The 8,049-nt window shown below is 26.7% G+C and overlaps 1 pseudogene; it reads left to right on the forward strand.

Annotated features, from left to right (window-relative positions):
• LOC109842647 lies at positions 4,890–8,049 on the forward strand (annotated as a pseudogene).

Below are 8,049 nucleotides of genomic sequence, written 5' to 3' on the forward strand. Positions count from 1 at the left end.
ATATATATATAAATTTAACTTTCAATTTAAAATTTATCATCTCTTTTTAACATCTAAAAATAGTCTAAGTTAATGCCGGTAAAAAATAGCAATTACCATAGATTAAAATTATCCAGTTAAGGAATAATAATTTTAAAATATATGATAGATAAAAATTAACATTACTGTATAAATTCAAGGATCTACATATAATTTTACTAATAGCATTCACTGATAAAAGACAAACTAATAAAAGACTATAATATAATAGGTTAACATTAATTAATTATAATGTATAAACATTTATCTCTAATGTTGATAATATTTATAGGGTAAAAAATACAAGGAGTTATGTATGGAGAAATTATCAGAAAGTTCAGAGATATCATTTAAAAGAACGAAGTTGTTTTCATTTCAAATGGAGAAGTGAAGAAAATAAACTCAAATTTTGGAAACATTCATGAATCACTTGAACTGACATTGATAAAAGACATATCTGACAAAGAAGCACTGACATGTTCCCCTTGAAGAACATATTAAATAATTTTGTCCTAATTAAAAAAGTATTCTTTATGAAAGATACAAGAAAAATTAGTAAGTATATGTAAATTTCATACTTTATTCTTGAAATACTAAAGAAATCATAAAATTATATAAAAATAATCTTACAATAGAAACTAAAGTGAATCCATTGATGAGAAAAATCAAGAATAATCAACTATATTACGAGATATAATAAGATAGATAAGATGAGAAAAATCACTAAAATTGACAAAAAAACATGCACATAATACTTAGTTACCATAGCGTAAGTAAAAAAATTAAAATTAAAATTGATATTTTTTCTTTTTTCTATATAGTGACACGACCCTGCAAGTAATCTTATTTGTGGATATGACTACTAACGAAGCATCAATTTTTAAGGACACGATCAAAGATAAGTAGGTAATAATACTGTCAAATTTTAAGATCTTTAAATATGAAGGTAACATATTTTACAATTAAAATTCTTATTAAAGGTCACTAAACATAAAATTCACCTTATATCTGTCTCAAATTTGTAGGAAAGATATGAATGTCATATTAAATTGTGTTAATAATATATATCAATCCAAAGATATAACTTATTGAAGAAAAAAGAGAATGATAAGTAAACCAAGCAAACAACCATATAACATGATAAAGAAAAAAATATTACACTTTAAAGCTAATACGCAGGGTTCATTCAGAACAAGCTATTAAAACAAAATTATCTCTATCAAGGCTCTTTATAAATACAACACAAATTTAAATTATTGAATATTTTATAGAATAGCTTAATTTTTTGAGAAAATCAGGAATCTTTAGAAGGGATTTTCATGAACTATTTTAATATTTTATATGGTTATGTTGATACTTTTATCATATAAAAGTGTACTAGAGTTAGTATTAATCTTTATTTATAATTTTTTCTGAAGTCTATCAATGATTAGTAACAAAATTTATATATTTTTTTGTTTCATTCTAGCCCACTTCTAATTAGTCATCTTGTCATATTGGCTTTAATTATTCATCATTCTTTTATAACGCTATTTCTTCAAGTGTTTTTCACTTTTATAACAATATACCTTCTCAAGTCAAGCTTGGTTTCATGTCGATCCAAATAACGTTCAAATTCAAATTAGGTTTAGATTACATTTATTTTTTGTCAATTCAATTATTAACGTGAAATTTTTAAATTTGTTGTAGCACATTCAAACAAACATTAAAGAAAATAAATAATCATAATACCTAAAGTTTAAAGGTATACGTGAGAAAAAACAATCAAAGTGGAATTGAGGAACACATTTTAATAAAAAATAAATCAAAAATACTTAATCATAGTATTTAATCACGTGCAATGCACATGCATAAAACCTAGTATATATATCATACTCCATTTAAAAGCACGAGTTCAGAAAAATTTTTCTGTAGATAAAAATACCCCTATAAAGTTTGAACTATCCTATCACTAATCAATTCTAATTTTTAAATTGTATTTAATGATTTATTCTAATCCTAATCAAATAACTTTAAAGTTTGAACTATCCTAATCCTAATAAAATTCTAACTTAATCAAATTCTAATAATTTTTAAATTAAGTTTAAACTAATATATCTATCCTTAATACAACTAATATATCTATCCTTAATACATGATATTATATAATAATGATATTATACTTTTTTAAGTTTGAAATATTATACACTATCTAAAAGTTTAAACTAATTTATCTACTTTGCATGTGTAAAATCATATTATGATTAATTTATTAACAATAATATAATAAATTTATATTACAGAAAGATATCATATGCACGTGTTATGATTGTATCTATCTTTTAATACGTGCATTCACAAAAATAACTGAATTCTTATTATAACCAAATTCTTATTATAGCAATAGGACTCTTCGGGTATAAATAAAGCACCAAATCCACTTTCTTCTCTCACCAAATATTTCTCAGATTTTGAAGCAATTATCAACTGTTCTCTCTCAAAGGTCCGGTCTTGGTGTCTGTTTTTTTTATTTAATAATGATGACTTTTTATCTTTGTTATTTTCTTCTTATTAGAATTAGATTAGATTGTTTAAAGATTATGAACTAGATTAGATATTGATCTTCTTATTTTAGTCAATTAATCATGGTATCTAATTATAATAAATTTCACAACACTTCCATCTATTTTCTTCTTATTAGATTAGATTAGATTATTTTAAAGTAATTCATTATAATTGTTTGCAAAAGTCGGCCTGATAGTGGGAAAATAAAATTGTATTTTTTTAAAAAACTTTCATGCATCTTGTGATTTTTTTTTTTTTTTTTGAATGACAATCTTCCTCTTCAAATGAAGGAGAAGCTTGAAAGAATGTAGTTTTTTCTTCTTGTTTACCGCCAGTCATTTTCTGGTGTCTGTGATGTAGAAAACGTTCATATTTGGTTTGATGAATAAAATTTATTTTCATTGACCAAAAAAAAAAAAATGCATCTTGTGATTTGTATATGTGATAGTGTAAATTTTATTTAATAGTTCTCGGAAGGAAATTTGTTGGTCCTCTATTTTTATTATTCATTATCTTAATCTTCTATTATTTGAATCTTTTATCCATTGAACTAATCAACTTCAGTTTCGTATCACCAGTAGTTATCCCCATGGAAAAGTAACATGTTGTCAGCAGTATTTTATTGGATAATGACTTCGATTACTTTCAATGCAAAGTTTTCTAAATTTAATAAACATAGAATTTGTATGTAAGATTAATATAGACCAATATGTCTCTTGTCTTTTATTCCGCAAAAATACAGAAGAAAATCACAAACACATAAATATGAAAATTTTAGTTTTGGAGTCTACAAGAATATGCCCGATTATCTTAAGAGTTTTGATACTTGCACAAGAATTAAAAAATATATGATATCAGGAAATTGAAATTGGTGTATGCACAAAAAATTGTAAGACCAAAGAAAGCACAATCATGAGACTACATACAGAAAGCGGTATATACTTTTCAAAACTCAAGAAATAATATCAACTGAAGAAACAAGATCACCAAAACTTTCGAAAGGTAACATGTGAAAGTATTCTGATGATATAATGAAATCTAACATTTGGTTAATTAGACTATCATAACTTTTATATGTACGTCATGCACTCCTTCGTACTGTTTTGCTAACATACACTCTACACATTTTATTTTCATTATATTAATTTAGAATCTTTTAATACTAGATCTTCTCTCATCAATTAGTATAATGCCATTAACTGACAACATATATCGTGAGATCCTACCTTGAGAATACATAATAAGTTCATCCATTACTAATGCAAAGAGATATAAAATTGTCAGAGAATTTAAAAATGTGGCGATTACCACTATTCTGGAGTTTGATTTAGAATTGGCTTTAGATATTGTACTAGAGCCTCCAAGCATAGTTTTGAAGACAAATATTGTCACTTAGGTTATGAAAGTTTTTATCTGTAATAGAAGAAAAAGGAGAAAAGATTGTATTTTTTGTTATTTTTATAATATCAGCATTTATAATTCAGCTTGTATTTTTTGTGATTGTCATTATCTATTCGGTAAATTTTATTAAAACCCCAATAACTTTTAGAATGCATTTTTATGTTGTTTTTCTGTTTACATATAACTAATTAAAATATAATATATAGCTTAGTATTAATTAATTATATTTTTCAAACATTTATCTCTAGTGTTAATAATATTTGCAGGGTATAACAAAATACATGGAGTTATGTACGGAGAGACTATCGAAAAGTTTATAGATATGCTTCGAAAGAATCAAATTATTTTCATTTCAAATGGAGAAGTGAAAGGAATAAACCCAACTTTTCTAAGTATCCACAAGTCACTTGAATTAGTATTAATAAAAAACGTATCTATCAAAGAAGCACCAACATGTTTTCATTTGGAGAACATATTGAACAACTTTGTCCTATTTGAAGAAGCATTTTTCATGAAAGATGCAACAAAAATTAGTAAGTACTTATAAATTTCTTACTTTAATTGAAAGATGCAACAAAAATTAGTAAGTACTTATAAATTTCTTACTTTAATCTTCAATACAAAATGAGATGTTAATTTATAGAATCATTTTAGTAAGTACTTATAAATTTCTTACTTTAATCTTCAATACAAAATGAGATGTTAATTTATAGAATCATTAATTTTTTATAAAACTACTTGCAGATATTCTTGCAATAACAACTAACGTGAAGCCGGTGATCAACTATATTACAAAACATAACAAACCGGACAATAGGATGAAAATCATGCTAATTGATAAAAGGTATATTCATGATGATATTTATTTTCAATATCATAAGAAAAAAAATAAGATTAACATACTTTCTTTTTTCATATACAGTAAAATGACTATGCGTGCAACTTTATTTGGGGATTTGGCTACAAATGAAGGATCAATTCTTGAAGCCGAAATCAAAGATAAGCCTGTAATAGCATTATCAGATTTTAAAATCTTTATATATAAATGTACATAATTTATTACTGAAATTCTTATTAAAGACAGCTAAACATAAAATTCATTCAATAATTATCTCAATTTTGTAGGGGAGACAAAGCATATCGTCACAAATTATATCAATAATATGTATTAACCCAAAAATGCAACTAGCTAAAGAATTAAGGGAATGGTGAGTAGAACAAGTATACTTTCATATAACATAATAATAAAATAGTATTATATTTTAATCTAATATGCAGATTTTATTTGGAAGAAGCCGCAAAAACAAAAGGATCTCCATCAACACTTTTTATAAATGTAAAAGAAATTCAAATTAGTGATATTATGCATACATCACAGAATTCGATACAGGTACAATATTAGAAACATATTCTTATTAACACATTTAAATCTAACTAAATTTTGTCAATATACAAACACACTATTGCATATTTAAGGTAAAGATAACTACTATTTTAAATAGACTCGACCTATGGTTCTTTACTTGCAAAGGCTGCAATAAGAAAATAGATAAAGATGTTAGTAAAGAGTGTCTGAATAATAAATGTCGCAGAATCATTGATGACTCAGTATCAAGGTTAGTAATATATCTTTTTTTATGACATGAACATATTAAAATACAATATTAACTATCTCTAAAAATCGACAATGAAAACTACAGGTACATAGTTAAGATTCTCATGGAAAATAACACGGATAATGCAAGACTAACACTATTTGATGCAGCAGAAACTCTTATTGGATGCACAACAGAAAAAATTCATTACAGAAAAAGAGGTAATTCCTAACTCTATTCAAGTAATAATTTAAAAAATCAAAAAAAATTCATATATATTAAAATAACATTTGTTCTCATTGAAACATAAAAATAACCAGAGTCCATATTTCCATAAATTTATGTTGAACATCGAAAAAACGTTCAAATTCCTGGTGAAGTTAGATGAAAAAAACAAAAGATGAACGAGGCAAAGGAAATATAATAGCACAAGAAATCTAACTCGAGCATGATATTACAATCGATGTAAATGATGAAGATGCTACTCTAGAATTGCCCAAAAAAAAGATAAAGGTAGAGAAAGATTGATCTTGGTTCAATTAAAATATGAAACAATAATAATAAAGGATAATATTTTTTTGATCATTTTATATCATATCTTAATTTTTGAGTAGAATTAGGAATTTTTATAAGGGATTTTCATACAACATTATTAGTAGTTTTGTATGCTTATGTGATTGCTTTCATCACATAAAAGTATACTATAGTTATCATTATTATTTAGTTTTTGTCTTTTTATTACTGCGATTGCTTTCATCACATAAAAGTATACTATAGTTATCATTATTATTTAGTTTTTGTCTTTTTATTACTGCTTTTTGGACAATTATAGATGTATTTTCCTGTCTTTTCTGTAATTGGAACGTTTTGTTCTTCAAATTTTATTGTAAATTTATGTATGTGATTGCTCTAATATTCTTACTACTTTTGGATAATTACTCTCTAATTGTAAAGTTCTACGATGCGTAATTGTTTAAAATCTTTATGTTTCTTCGAGTTTGTTCTAAATTTTTTATAGGTTTGCTCTAATCTTACTGGTTTTGGACAATTACTCTCTGACTACAATGTTCTGCAATGCGCACTTGATTAAAATCTTCATGTTTCTTTGAGTTTCATTATAAATTTCTTTATGGGTTTGCTCAAATCCTACTGCTTTTCAATAATGCATATTATTGTATATGTTGATTTTTATTATCTCATGTAAGAAGAGGTATCTCGGAATAATTCCTTGAAATTTATTTTTATATGATTATTATGGTTTAGTAAAATTCTTTATTACAAAACATGAGCTTATAATGTCCCAATGTGTTGTGCAATATTGTTTTCAATGTAATAAGAAATGTGGTTTATTTTTCACTAGAACATTAGTTCATAATGATATTGCTATTCATGCTTGACTCCATATTATATATTGGGATTAGTAGAGTTTAGAATATGATATAAAGTTTTAATTTAATTTATTTTCTTTTACTATTCTACTTGAAGATATTATTATGTCAATTCATATTTTTCTTAAGAAATCAATTAAGATGTCCCAATTAAGCTTATAATATCCAAAAATATTGTGCAATTCTATTTTCAATACAATAAGAAATGTGATTTCTTTATTGCTATAATTATAGTTCCTAATGATAATTACAATATCCCAGTTAGGTACATTCATCTCAGTTTAGCTTAAAAATCCATTACATTGATTTTTAATAATATTTAAATAAAAATAATAGTAACTCTAATAATTTAATTTTACATATTTGAACTCAAGATAAATCTTATTTATTTATAGTAACAAAATAAATATAAAAAATATTTTGATATTTTACCACATGCACTGCAAGTGCATAAAAACTAGTATACATATAGGCAGCTGGAGACCCCCAAACCCAACCCAAAGTAGACGATGAGTAGAAACTGCTTTTGACGAGTAAGCAAGCAACGGCAATATAAAACACGCGACAAGGCGCAGCAAGTAAAATAAAAGGGATCCCAACTCCTTTTAAATTAATTCTCATCACCTCATATATATATATAGCTCACCGTCTCAGCTCACCAAGACCACAAAAAGACCCCCCACACACACACCAAAAAAAAAAAAAAAAAAACCAGCAACAAGATCACGGAGATAGTCAGGCTCCGACAGATGTTAAAGAAGTGGAAGAAGCTCGCAGCCGCGCCGAAGAACAACAGCAAGAAGAGCATCAAGTTCCTGAAAAGAACTCTATCCTTCTCCGATGCGAACTGCGTCGACAATGCTGCTGCTGCTGCTGTCGTCTCGGGAGGGGGAGAAGTCCCGAAGGGATCCCTGGCGGTATGCGTGGGCGAGCAGATGAAAAGGTTCGTGATCCCAACGGAGTATCTGAGTCACAGGGCCTTCGCGACGCTGCTGAGAGAAGCAGAGGAGGAGTTCGGATTCCAGCAGGAGGGGGTCCTCAGGATTCCCTGTGAGGTCCCTGCGTTCGAGGGCGTACTCAAGGCAGTGGAAAAAAAAGAGTAA

The sequence above is a fragment of the Asparagus officinalis genome, chromosome 5 (assembly GCF_001876935.1).
Source record: "Asparagus officinalis chromosome 5, Aspof.V1, whole genome shotgun sequence".
In the NCBI taxonomy this organism is placed as follows: domain Eukaryota; kingdom Viridiplantae; phylum Streptophyta; class Magnoliopsida; order Asparagales; family Asparagaceae; genus Asparagus; species Asparagus officinalis.